This window comes from Eumetopias jubatus, unplaced genomic scaffold, assembly GCF_037043125.1.
Source record: "Eumetopias jubatus isolate StellerSeaLion01/CBP00866 unplaced genomic scaffold, mEumJub1_p1.0 scaffold_15, whole genome shotgun sequence".
Classification (NCBI taxonomy): domain Eukaryota; kingdom Metazoa; phylum Chordata; class Mammalia; order Carnivora; family Otariidae; genus Eumetopias; species Eumetopias jubatus.
Window position 1 is genome coordinate 88,422,759 of NW_028274821.1, and position 11,514 is coordinate 88,434,272.

The following is an 11,514-nucleotide window of genomic DNA, read 5'->3' on the forward strand; positions in this document are numbered from 1 at the left end:
AATAATCCAATCAAGAAATGGGCAGAAGACATGAACAGACACTTCTCCAAAGAAGACATCCAAATGGCCAACAGACACATGAAAAAATGCTCAACATCACTCGGCATCAGGGAAATACAAATCAAAACCACAACGAGATATCTTCACACCAGTCAGAATGGCTAAAATTAACCACTCAGGAAATGACAGATGTTGGCGGGGATGCAGAGAAACGGGAACACTCTTACCCTGTTGGTGGGAATGCAAGCTGGTGCAGCCATTTTGGAAAACAGCATGGAGGTTCCTCCGAAAGTTAAAAATAGAACTACCCTATGACCTAGCAATTGCACTACTAGGTATTTACCCCAGAGATACAAATGTAGTGATCTGAAGGGGCACGTGCACTCCAGTGTTTACAGCAGGAATATCCACAATAGCCAAACTATGGAAAGAGCCCAGATGTCCATCGACAGATGAATGGATAAAGAAGATGTGATATAATACACGCGCACGCACACACACACACACACACACACACACACACACACACACACAATGGAATATTACTCAGCCATCAAAAAAATGAAATCTTGCCATTTGCAACAACATGGATGGAACTAGAGGGTATTGTGCTAAGTGAAATAAGTCAATCAGGAAGACAATTATATGATTTCACTCATATATGGAATTTAAGAAACAAAACAGAGGAGCATAGGAGAAGGGAGGGAAAAATGAAACAAGATGAAACCAGAGAGGGAGACAAACCATAAGAGACTCTTAACCATAGGAAATAAACTGAGGATTGTGGGAGCAAAGAGGGGTAGGGGAATTAGGGTAACTGGGTGACAGACATTAAGGAGGGCACATGATGTAATGAGGACTGGGTGTTATATGCAACTGATGAATCACTGAACTCTACCTCTGAAATTAATAATATACTATATGTCAATTAATTGAATTTAAATAAAATTAAGTTAAATTTTAAAAACCCAAAAAACATTTTATTAAAAATTGTCTTGGATGAACTTTCGAAAATATCGTGGAAAAATACATGAGATGTAAAATGTACCATTCTAACCATTTTTAAGTGTACAGTTCTGTGGCATTAAATACACTCATATTTTTATGCTATCATTACCACCATCCATCCACAGAACTTTTTCATTTTGCAAAATGAATCTGTACCTCTTAAACACTGACTCCCTATTTAACACTCTTTCCTTCTTTCCAGCCCCTGGCACCAACAACCTACTGTCTCTATGACCTTGACTCCTCAAACAAGTGGAATCATACAGCATTTATCTTTTAATATCTTTAATATCTTTATTAAGATATTATTTCACTTAGTATAATGTCCGCCAGATTCCTCCATGTTGTAGCAGGTGTCAGAATCTTCTCCCTTTTGAAGGCTGGATAATATTCCTCCAAGTATCTTTCTGGAAGATGTAATTCCATCCATTACCAGGGCCAGAGGACTGAATCTTGGTCATCATTTCAACATTAAGAGGCCAAAGACAGGGGCGCCTGGGTGGCTCAGTCGGTTAAGCAGCTGCCTTCGGCTCAGGTCATGATCCTGGGGTCCTGGGATCGAGCCCCGCATCGGGCTTCCTGCTCAGCGGAGAGCCTGCTTCTCCCTCTCCCTCTGCCTGCCACTCTGCCTACTTGTGCTCTCTCTTGCTCTCCCTGTCAAACAAATAAATAAAATCTTAAAAAAAAAAAAAAGAGGCCAAAGACATGAGGAGGAACGAGCAAAGAAGGTTGGGGAGGAGTAGCGGGGGTGGTGGGAGGGGAATCAGGAGAATGTGCCATCAGTATCAAGGAGAGAGTGATGGTCAGTGCCGGGGCTGGTTCAGGTCAAATCAGAGGAGGGTGGGGACTGACCATTGGGTTAGCAACCGGGAGGTCACCGTGAAGAACAATGTCAGAGAGGCAGGAGGGGTGAAGCCCATTTGGAGTAAGTTCTGGGAGACTGGGATGGGTAGAAGCAGTCAGAGCAAGCAACTCCTTTGATAAATTTTGTAATAAAAGGGAGGAGAGAAATGGGGTGATAGCCAGAAAGAGACATGCAGTCAGAGGTTGTGAAGATGAGAGCAGCTAGAGCTCCTTTGTATGCGGATGAGAAGGATCCAGCAGGGAGGGGAAATCTGGTGATGCCGGACACGGAGGGGGTGGCTGGGGCATGGCCTTGAGGGCAGGAGTGGGCATCTCTAGAAGCGGGAAGGGGCAGTGGGAGCGGGCCAGGTGCTGGGGACAGGAGTGGTGGTGGCAGTCCCCCAATCTTCTCCTTGTTGTTTCTGTCCCTCTGAAATAGAAGGCAGGTCATCAGGTGAGAGAGTCAGGGGAGACAGCTGATGGTCTGGGGGTGGGGACAAGGCAGAGAACAGTAACCTAGGAGAGGGTGAGTGAATGGATTGGGAAGGGAAGCCTGAGCGCCAGAAAGAATAACAGGTGCCCGTGTTCTCATTCAACTTCCCAATAACTCTATGTGACATATATTTCTATTTTCCCTTTTACAAATATGGAGACTTTACGGCTTAGGAAGGTGATTGATGTAATGTTCCTTAGATCATGTAACCTGTAAGTCTGACCCTAAAGCCTGACCGCTAAACAAGCCTGTCCAAATCCCAAAGGAAACCTGGGGACCATTTTGTCAATTATTAAATTACACATTTTTCCCCCCTCTCTGTAAAAGCACTAAATGTTTATTTTAGAAAATTTGAAAAATTCCAAGTAACATAAATATGAAACAATTTTAAACGCCTTTAATTTCACCACCCAGAGATAATTACTGTGAAAATCTGATGATTTCTTTGCAGTGTTTTTTCAATGCCTATTAATTGTGACAGATTTCATGTGTTCAGCAAATAATCCCATTTCGCTTCTCTTCCTGCATGCGGCTAGACTACATTTCCCAGCCATCCCTGCAGGTAGGGTGGCACGTGACCGAGTTTGACCAATGGGATATGGGAGGAAGTGGTGTCACCTACTTCTGGGTCTGGCCCATTCAATCTTCTGATCCTCCATGCTCTTTTTCTTCTCTTGCTGTTCAGGGGTGGGAAGGACTCAGTGAAGGACTCCAAGAACCCAGGGGGCAGCCAGACCACTAGGCGGGATGTGCCTGGGTTCCCGAATGACCCAGTAGAGACCCCACCTCCTCACGACAGTTTCATGAGGATGAACTAGGCCTTCATTGCGTTAAGTCTTTGAACTCTGGGAGTTGTCTGTTAAAGCAGTGGGCCTGGTACAGTAACATCCCATAAACATTGGAGTCCTACTGTAGGTACACTTTTTAGACTTATTATTATCATTACTACTACTACTTAGCATTTATCACAACTTTCTTCAATATTAGTAAACAATCTTACCAAGATTTTCATGGTAGCCCATTATAATTATGTATTTATCCAATCCCATATGATTGGCTATATAGGTTGCTTCCAACATTTTGCTTTTGTAAATCATGCTCCAGCAAACATCCTCATGGTAAATCAGGTCACCCCATCTGGAGATGCACCAGTTCACCCCACCTCAGTTTCCTGCCTCTGAGCCTGTCCTCCATCTGGGCTTAAAGAGGTGCCCCAATTCCACAGAGACCATTTGTAAAAATGAGTGCAGTGGGATGAAATGTACATTGTGCGAAAAACCTGGATTTTCTATAAGGGATCTCATTGCGCCCTGTGCCCCCTTTCCTTCTGATGTTGTGGTGGTGGAGGAGGCAGGGGCCACAAAACTGAAAGTCAGCAAATATCTGGTCAGTTCAAGACCCAACACCTTGTAAGGCGGGTTCCTCTGCATACAGGGTGTCTCTCTCCTGTTTCCTTTTGCAGGTGGTGCCTGGCTTCGTGGAGAAGCTTATGTGGCTTTAAGGGGTTGGGAGGGAAGTCTTGTCGCACTTGCTGTCGCTGTACCTGTTCAGGTGTGGCAGTTTGGTGGGCATAGGTCTCTGGACATCATGGAGGCATTCACCGATGTTGACTGTGGACTTTGTTTTGAGCTGAACTTCTCATCTCAGAGTCAAGCCTCTTCTCCTCTGTGTTGGTTTGCTATGCCTGCTGTAACCCAGTGCCCCAAGTCGGGTGGTTAAGCCAACAGAAATTTGTTACAGTTCTGGAGTTTAGAAGTCTGAGATCAAGGTGTTGCCAGCGCCATGCTTCCTCTGAAGACCCTGGGGGAGGTTCCTTCCTTGCCTCTGCCAGGTTCTGATGGCCCCAGGCTTGTAGATGTATCATTCCAGCCTCAGCCTGCGTCCTCTCCTCTTTGTATAAGGACACCAGACGTATGGGATTAGGGCCCACGCTAATGACCTCACCTTAACTTGATCACATCTTCGAAGACACTATTTCCAAATAAGGTCACATACACATGGATGGGGTGGTTAGGACTTCAACATGTCTTTTTGGGGGGATATAATTCAATCCATAATGCCACCCCTGGATCCTTTCGGCTCCTGGGCGCTGCCTCCAGTCAGCTGCAGCGAGGGTCTCTGTGAGATTGTCCTCAGTCCCATCTGCCTGGGGACCCTTAGCCATTTCCACTCTGCAGCAGCCTTGCCATGTGGGGTGCAGTGTCAGGCCCAACATGGACACATCCTGGGGAGCACAGGCACCCTCTTGGATGTCCTCACATCCCCTAGCCTACACAAATCGTTCTACTGCTCCGGGACCCTCAGGTCTGGCCTTCCTCCACTACGTCTTCTCCTGCCTTGAAAGGGTCCTCCACTCTCCCGAACTGTCTACCACTACTCGCCTCCTGTCAGAGCCCTTTCCTTCCCTTCTCTGTGCTACAGATGTTAGCCACCATCCTTTCATGGGGCAAAAGCCTCATGGTTTAAGTTTCATGGTGGTGGCGATGCTAGACAGAGAGAAAAAATATTGAATTAGCAAAAGGGAGAACACAGCAGGAAACGTTTCAAAGATTCTACGCCTGTTAAAATGTTTTTGATGTTAAAGCCCTATTTGTCTTGACCTTTGAAAGTCTAAACAGATGAAAACCCTGGTCTCCCTTTATCTGCCAGCGTGTCTACTCCTTCAGAGAGCCCTGGTTCTACTTCCCTGTCCATTCCCTCAATGCCCCCTGGGCCTTGTTTTCTTTTGCTGGGACTCTTTCCTCCTGCTTCCTTGCTGGGGCAATTCCTACCCATGTGTTGGCTCACAGCACTTCGTTGGGGAAGCTGTCCCTGGTGCCCCAGACGCTTATCTCCCCCCACCCGTGACAGGCTGCCAGTAAGCCCTGCCTACACCCAGTGCTCCGGTGACTGTGTATCACACCTGTGACCGTCAGCGGCCACAGGTCCATGAGGACAGAAGCCACACCTGTATTGCTCCTCTCTGTGTCCCCTCTGTTGGCACTTCGTTGGTGGGAACTCATTAAATGTTGAATGAAGGATTGAAAGCCCGGGCTTTCTGCTGTAGGCTCGAGTGGCTGGTGTCGAGATGGGCAAGTTCACGAAACCCGGGAAGGTGGTGCTGGTCCTGGCCGGACGCTACTCCGGACGCAAAGCGGTCATTGTGAAGAACATTGATGATGGCACCTCAGACCGTCCCTACAGCCATGCTCTGGTGGCTGGAATTGACCGCTATCCACGCAAAGTGACAGCTGCCCTGGGCAAGAAGAAAATCGCCAAGAGGTCAAAGATCAGGTCTTTTGTGAAAGTTTATAATTACAATCACCTCATGCCCACAAGGTACTCTGTGGCTATCCCCTTGGACAAGACTGTTGTCAACAAGGATGTCTTCAGAGACCGTGCTCTTAAACGAAAGGCCCGATGAGAGGCTAAGGTCAAGTTCGAGGAGAGGTACAAGACCGGCAAGAACAAGCGGTTCTTCCAGAAGCTGCGGTTTTAGATTTGTTTGGTTTCAGTCATTAAAAATACCAAAAAAGAAAAGAAAGAAAAGAAGAAAGCCCGGGTAAGTGATGCAGCATCATTTTGTATTGGGTTGAACGTATGGACTTGCCTATAAAAATCACAGTTGCCTGTGATTGGAGCCTTCCCAAACTCTGCTCTTTGTGAAACCCCCTTTACTAGGTGATGATCCACTCATCTGTTGGGGAGGGGAGCCTGGGGATGGTCTGTAATTTTCTAGGACTCCCCCTCCTTTCTTCTTTTGGCCACAAACCCTCCAGGGCCTGGCAGATTCTGCGATGGGTGAGTGCACGTGTGTGTGCTAATATAGCCTGTGTGGGTTAGCCAATTTTTCCAATTTCCAATTGTCTCCACGTTCTCCACCCCCTGGTGAGTTACCTTCTCGTGTCTCGTCTTAGAGCATCTTGGAGGTTGGCCACTGTTTGAGCCAGTGCTGAGTAGCTGTTAAAAGCATGGGCCTGGTACACAGTAGGTGCTCAATAAATCCTTGTGGAATTATGAGAAACAGATTGGAGTTTGAGTCACAGCTCTACCACTTACTGACTTTGAGACCTTGGGCAAGTTACTTATGCTCTCAGAGCCTCAGTCTCCTCATCTGTAAACTGGGGCGACCACATACCCACCTGACCAGGTATGCCAAGATGACAGCAAAGGGCTCGCTTGACTTGGGGCTGAGCCCCTGTGAGACTTCATGGCAGTCAGAGCGTTTCTAGGCTGTTCTAAGAATCTCTTTCATGGCTTCCCAACCTCCTATTTCTTCCCCTCCGGCCACCCTGTCCCCTTACCCTCGGATTCATCAGTGTTCTTGTCTGTGGTCCCTTCACATCCTGCTCAGAGCCCTGCAGGGGCTACTCGTCAAGTGACATCCAGGCCCCTCCCTGGGCACTGGAGGGTCTCCAAGGTTGGCCTCCCCCAGCCGCATTTCTAGCCTCGCCTCTGACCACACTCCTGTGCTTCAGCCAGACGTGTCACTTGCCGTTTTCTGCCCCCAGCCCGCCAGCTGCCAGGCTCCTTGTCCCTTTCCACCTGGGATGCCCTTACCTCACCAAATGAGACAATGTTTCTCAACAAACTGGGACGACGGATGGCTAGCAAGTGTTGGCAGGCATGTAGAGGAAGGGGAACCCTTGCGCGCCGCCGGTGAGAAAGTAAGATGGCCCAGCTGCTGTGGCAACAGTATGGCGGCTCCTCAGAAAGTGAAACAGAGGGTTGCCACAGGACCCAGGAATCCTACTTCTGGGAACATAGCCAAAAGAATTCAAAGCAGGGTCTTGAAGAGATGTGTGGGCACCCATGTTCCCAGCAGCATTATCCACAATTGCCAAAAGGTGGAAACAACCCAAGTGGCCATCCACGGATGGAGAGACAAAATGTGCCACGCACATGGAGTATTATTCCAGCCTCGGAAAGCAAGGGAATCCTGACACCTGCTACAACGTGGCTGAACCCAGAGGACATCACACTGAGTGAAATAAGCCAGACACAAAAAGACAAATACCGTATGATTCCACTTAGATGCGGCCCCTAGAGTCGTTAAGTTCATAGACACAGAAAGTAGAAGGGGGGGGTGTGCCAGGGGCTGGGGGAGGGGGGAGTGGGGAGTTAGTGTGTAATAGGTACAGAGACTCATTTGGGGAAGATGAGTGGAGTTCTAGAGATTGGTTCACAACATTGTGAGTGGACTCTGCTGCTGAGCCGTACACTTAAAAATGGTTAAGAAGGAGGCTTAAGAGGCACAAACTTCCAGTTATTAAATAAATAAATAAACAAGTAAGAAGGTTAAGATGGTAAATTATGTGTTATGTTTTTTATTAAAAAAAAAAAAAAAAGAGCCTTTGAAGACTGTCTTTGCCAGAAGTCACCATCTAGGGATGTCCTTGCTCAGCCAGACCGAGGATGGTCTTTACAGAGGCCCCAGGCAGCCTCTGGCTTGCTGCCTGAGCCAGGCCCCCAGGAACATCCCCACCTCCCCCACCCCAATCCCCACCACTGAGCAGGCAGAGCCCCCGCTCCCGCCCAAACAGCCACAGCTGGATCTTGGCTTTGCCCCAGATTCCCCAGTCCGGGTAACTTCCATCTCTAGCCTCCCATTCTCCCACCTCCTGTCTTTTTGCACACTCCCTCTGCAACCTTGACACCCATGACTCTTTGCCCCCTGAGATCCCTGACCCCTCTTTCCTTGTCCTTTCCCTCCCCCACCTCCTCCCCTCGCTGCCGGGTCGCAGTCTAATCTCTACACCCTCCTCGGCCCCCGGCCCTTCTTTCCTCCCATTCTCTGTCCTGGCTGAGCGCAGCATGCTACCTCCCGTGCTCCAGCGCCCAAGCAGAGGAGCCGCCCAGCGTGACCATGGGCTTCACCTCATGACCTCGGCCTCAAGGGAATCTTTCAGACCATTGTTGCTTCTTATTTCTGGGGAAAAAAAAAAAAACCACTAGCAATCAGCTAGTAATGGGGCTGGCTAACACCAGCCCTACCTTCACCATCCTCCCTGCTGGACCCACCCACTGGCCTTCCTGCCCTCACGGCCATCAGTGGATCAGCTGTCCCGCTCCTGCTCAGGGGCCCCTGTGCACCTTCTCAGAGTGTCTCTACCACTTTGCCCCGTTTGCATCTCTCCCGCATCATCGGCAGCCCATTCCTTACCTGGGTTGTCACCATCAACATGCAACAAATACGCAGGAATGTCTCCCATATTTCATAAAGCCACCCCTTGACCCTACCGTCCCCTCCAGCTTCTGCCCCATTTATCTGACCCCCTTCCAGCCGTGCTTCCTGGCAAGTGTCATTGAAATGATCTCTCTCCACGCTTCCCTCCCGTGATCTCCTGAGCCCGCTGCAGTCAGGTTTTCGCTCTGGCCACTCCACCCAAGCACAGCTCGCTGCGGCCAGCGCCGACTGCTCGGTTTCTCCCGTGTGTCGCCCTCCCCCTGGATGGTCTCTTCGTTTCATGGGGCTGAGAGCCAGCTTTGCGGGGACACCCCCTGCCTCCCCCTGCCTCAGGGAAGCCTGTCCCCTCCCCCGAACTCCAGGTTTCCCCAACACCTCCCAAGGGATGGCTCATGGCTCCTCACAGTTAACCTGTCCCAAACCTTGTCTCCTCCACCTGCTTCCCCAAACGTGCTCTTCTAGCAGTAAATGGAAACCCCGTGTTTTCATTTTCTCAGGTCAAAACGCCTGGGGTTGGGACGCCTGGGTGGTTCAGTCCGTTAAGCGGCGGCCTTCAGCTCAGGTCATGACCCCAGGGTCCTGGGATCGAGCCCCGCATTGGGCTCTCTGTTCAGCAGGGAGCCTGCTTCTCCCTCTCCCTCTGCCTGTTGCTTCCCCTGCTTGTGCTCTCTCTCTCTCTCTGTCAGATAAATAAATAAAATCTTAAAAACACACACACACACACAAAACTCTTGGGGTTATCTTTCCAGATCCACCAATCTGGTCCGCTCTAACTCTGGAAACACACCAGGAACCTGGCCCCTTCTCCAGGTCTCCCGGGACGTGCCGGCCAGCACCATTCCGCTCCTCTGTATTAACTGACTGTCTCCCTGAGACACCCTGTTCCCCTTCGGTCCGTTCTCCATCCTGAAGAGCAAACCGTCCTTTCAAAATGCAAGTGAAATCTCATCTCTTGCCAGCTGGGAATCCTCTGGTGGCTTCTCATCGCAGGGAGAGTAAGATCCAAAATCCTGGCTGTGGCCCACCAGGCCCGACCTGATCCCGCCTCTCCCTCACCTGGTGGACCCCTTTTGAGCCCCGTGACGGCAGGGCAGCCTCGTGTCTCCCCTCAAAGGGTGACCCGCACCCAGGCCACCCACCGGTACAAATCTGATGAGAGTGACCACATCCTCCCTTGGAGGTGCCACATTGCACCGGAGCCCCCCAGCCTCCTCCCGTCCCTGCCTGCCCTGGGTCCTGCCCCTGGCCCCCTGCCCCGTGCCCTTGGCCAGATGTGCAGCCTCAAGAGCTGTTCCTTCCGGTTGCCAACTCTGCTCAGCAAAGGGGGTGCTTCGGGGACAAAGGTTTTGTGGTGCCCCCAGATCCTTGTGACTCTCCTCATGCCGTCCTAGTCACGCCGCCCCTCCCTCGCCGGTGGGCGTGGCCGGGAGAGCCAGGGCCACGCCCCGTTGTGGCCACGCCCCTCCTCTAACCAACCGCGCGACCCAAAGCCGAGATTGGCAGGGGGAGCCGGAGGCCCCGAGTAGGTCCTCGGGCTCCTCGCCCCTGCTTTGAGGAAGGGGTGGCCGCCTGCCCCAGTTAGGGAGTTGAGGTACCAGGATTCAAACTCCAGCCGGTGGGCAGGACTCCGGCGCCCATTCAGCACGTGCTTCCCCCAGATAGCCGCAAGCCCTGCTTCTCACTTCTGACACGACATTGCACCAGGAGCTGAACAGAAATAGAACTGCAGGGATCTGTTCCAATCTGCAGACTGAATTGAATAAATGCACAGAAATTCTCAGTTTTAAGTTTCTTTACTTAAAATTTTCTTATACGTTTAACGCTTGCCAATATTTGTCTGTATGTGACATTCAGTACTGATAATTGCTGTCACCTAGGCAAACTTTATATGTCTCAAGCATCATGCGCTTTCCATACGAATGTATGGAAATTCACAGAAAACCTGCGTTTGGCTGGTGCTATTGTCACGCCTATCTGCAGAGGAGGAAACGGAGGCTCAGAGAGGAAGTCACTTGCTCAGTCACACAGCTGGCACAGGGTGAAGATGAGATTCGAACCCAGGTCCCGGTCTCACTCAAACCACTGCTCTGCCCAGCCCCCCATCCCCTTCTCCTTGACAGCATCCGAGCACTTAGATATTTTAGAAAAATGCTTTCCAATTTCCATCTGTCCATGGAGCTTGCCTTTGCTTTTCATGCATTCTGCCTTAGGGAGCCCTTTTTTGGGGGAGGGATTCGTGTTTCGCTCGCTTGGATATGACCTTGGGGTGAAGACCTAGAGGAGTCAAGGTGGCCCTACCTCAGGTTGACCTGAGGGGTGGGGTGGGGTGCCTGGGGGCTGCCCCTGCCAACCATGGGCCCTCCTGCTTTTCCTGCTCCCTGACCAGAGCAGAGAGGCTCTGAGGACCGGGGGGTGGGGGTGGTGGCCGTGGGGGGGGTAGATTCTGGGACTTAGTGTTTGTGAGGTGCACATGTATGTGGGAAAGGGTCTGCATGCATGCACAGGTCTGCCCACAGCCCCTGGACAGACCCTCACTTCCAGAGTCACCCGTTCTGGGCTGCAAAGGACTGAGCTCACCTCCGAAATCATTCTGCAGATTGGATCTAAGATCAGACACCCCACCCCCGTGGGCTGAGATTGAGAGCCCCCAGCCCAGCAGGACTTGGAGACCTCCCCGTGTCACCTTCTCCCCACGCAGGGCTCATCACACTTTATGGAGGGGCTCTGGCGTCTCCAAGTGTCCTGGGCCTGATCAGAGCGTCCAGGCGGCTGTCCTGACAGGGGCCGGAGTAAGGGATGTTAGAGGTGAGACTTACTGCCTGTGACAGGCTACCAGCCTGCCTCCACTGCAGTTTCGTGTCGATGTGACAAAAAGCTGCTAGTCCTTTCGAGGCTGAAACATCACCTCCATCCTTGCTGGCCTCCCGCCCAGAGGATTGTTTGGGGACCGCTGGGTTTCTCCCCGCCTTCTTCACCATGGCCCATTTTAATTCACACATTCCTT

At 50.8% G+C, this 11,514-nt stretch overlaps 1 pseudogene; it reads left to right on the forward strand.

Annotated features, from left to right (window-relative positions):
* Window positions 1–5,383: 5,383 nt before the first annotated feature.
* On the forward strand, window positions 5,384–5,857 carry LOC114212824 (large ribosomal subunit protein eL27 pseudogene; annotated as a pseudogene).
* Window positions 5,858–11,514: the final 5,657 nt, after the last annotated feature.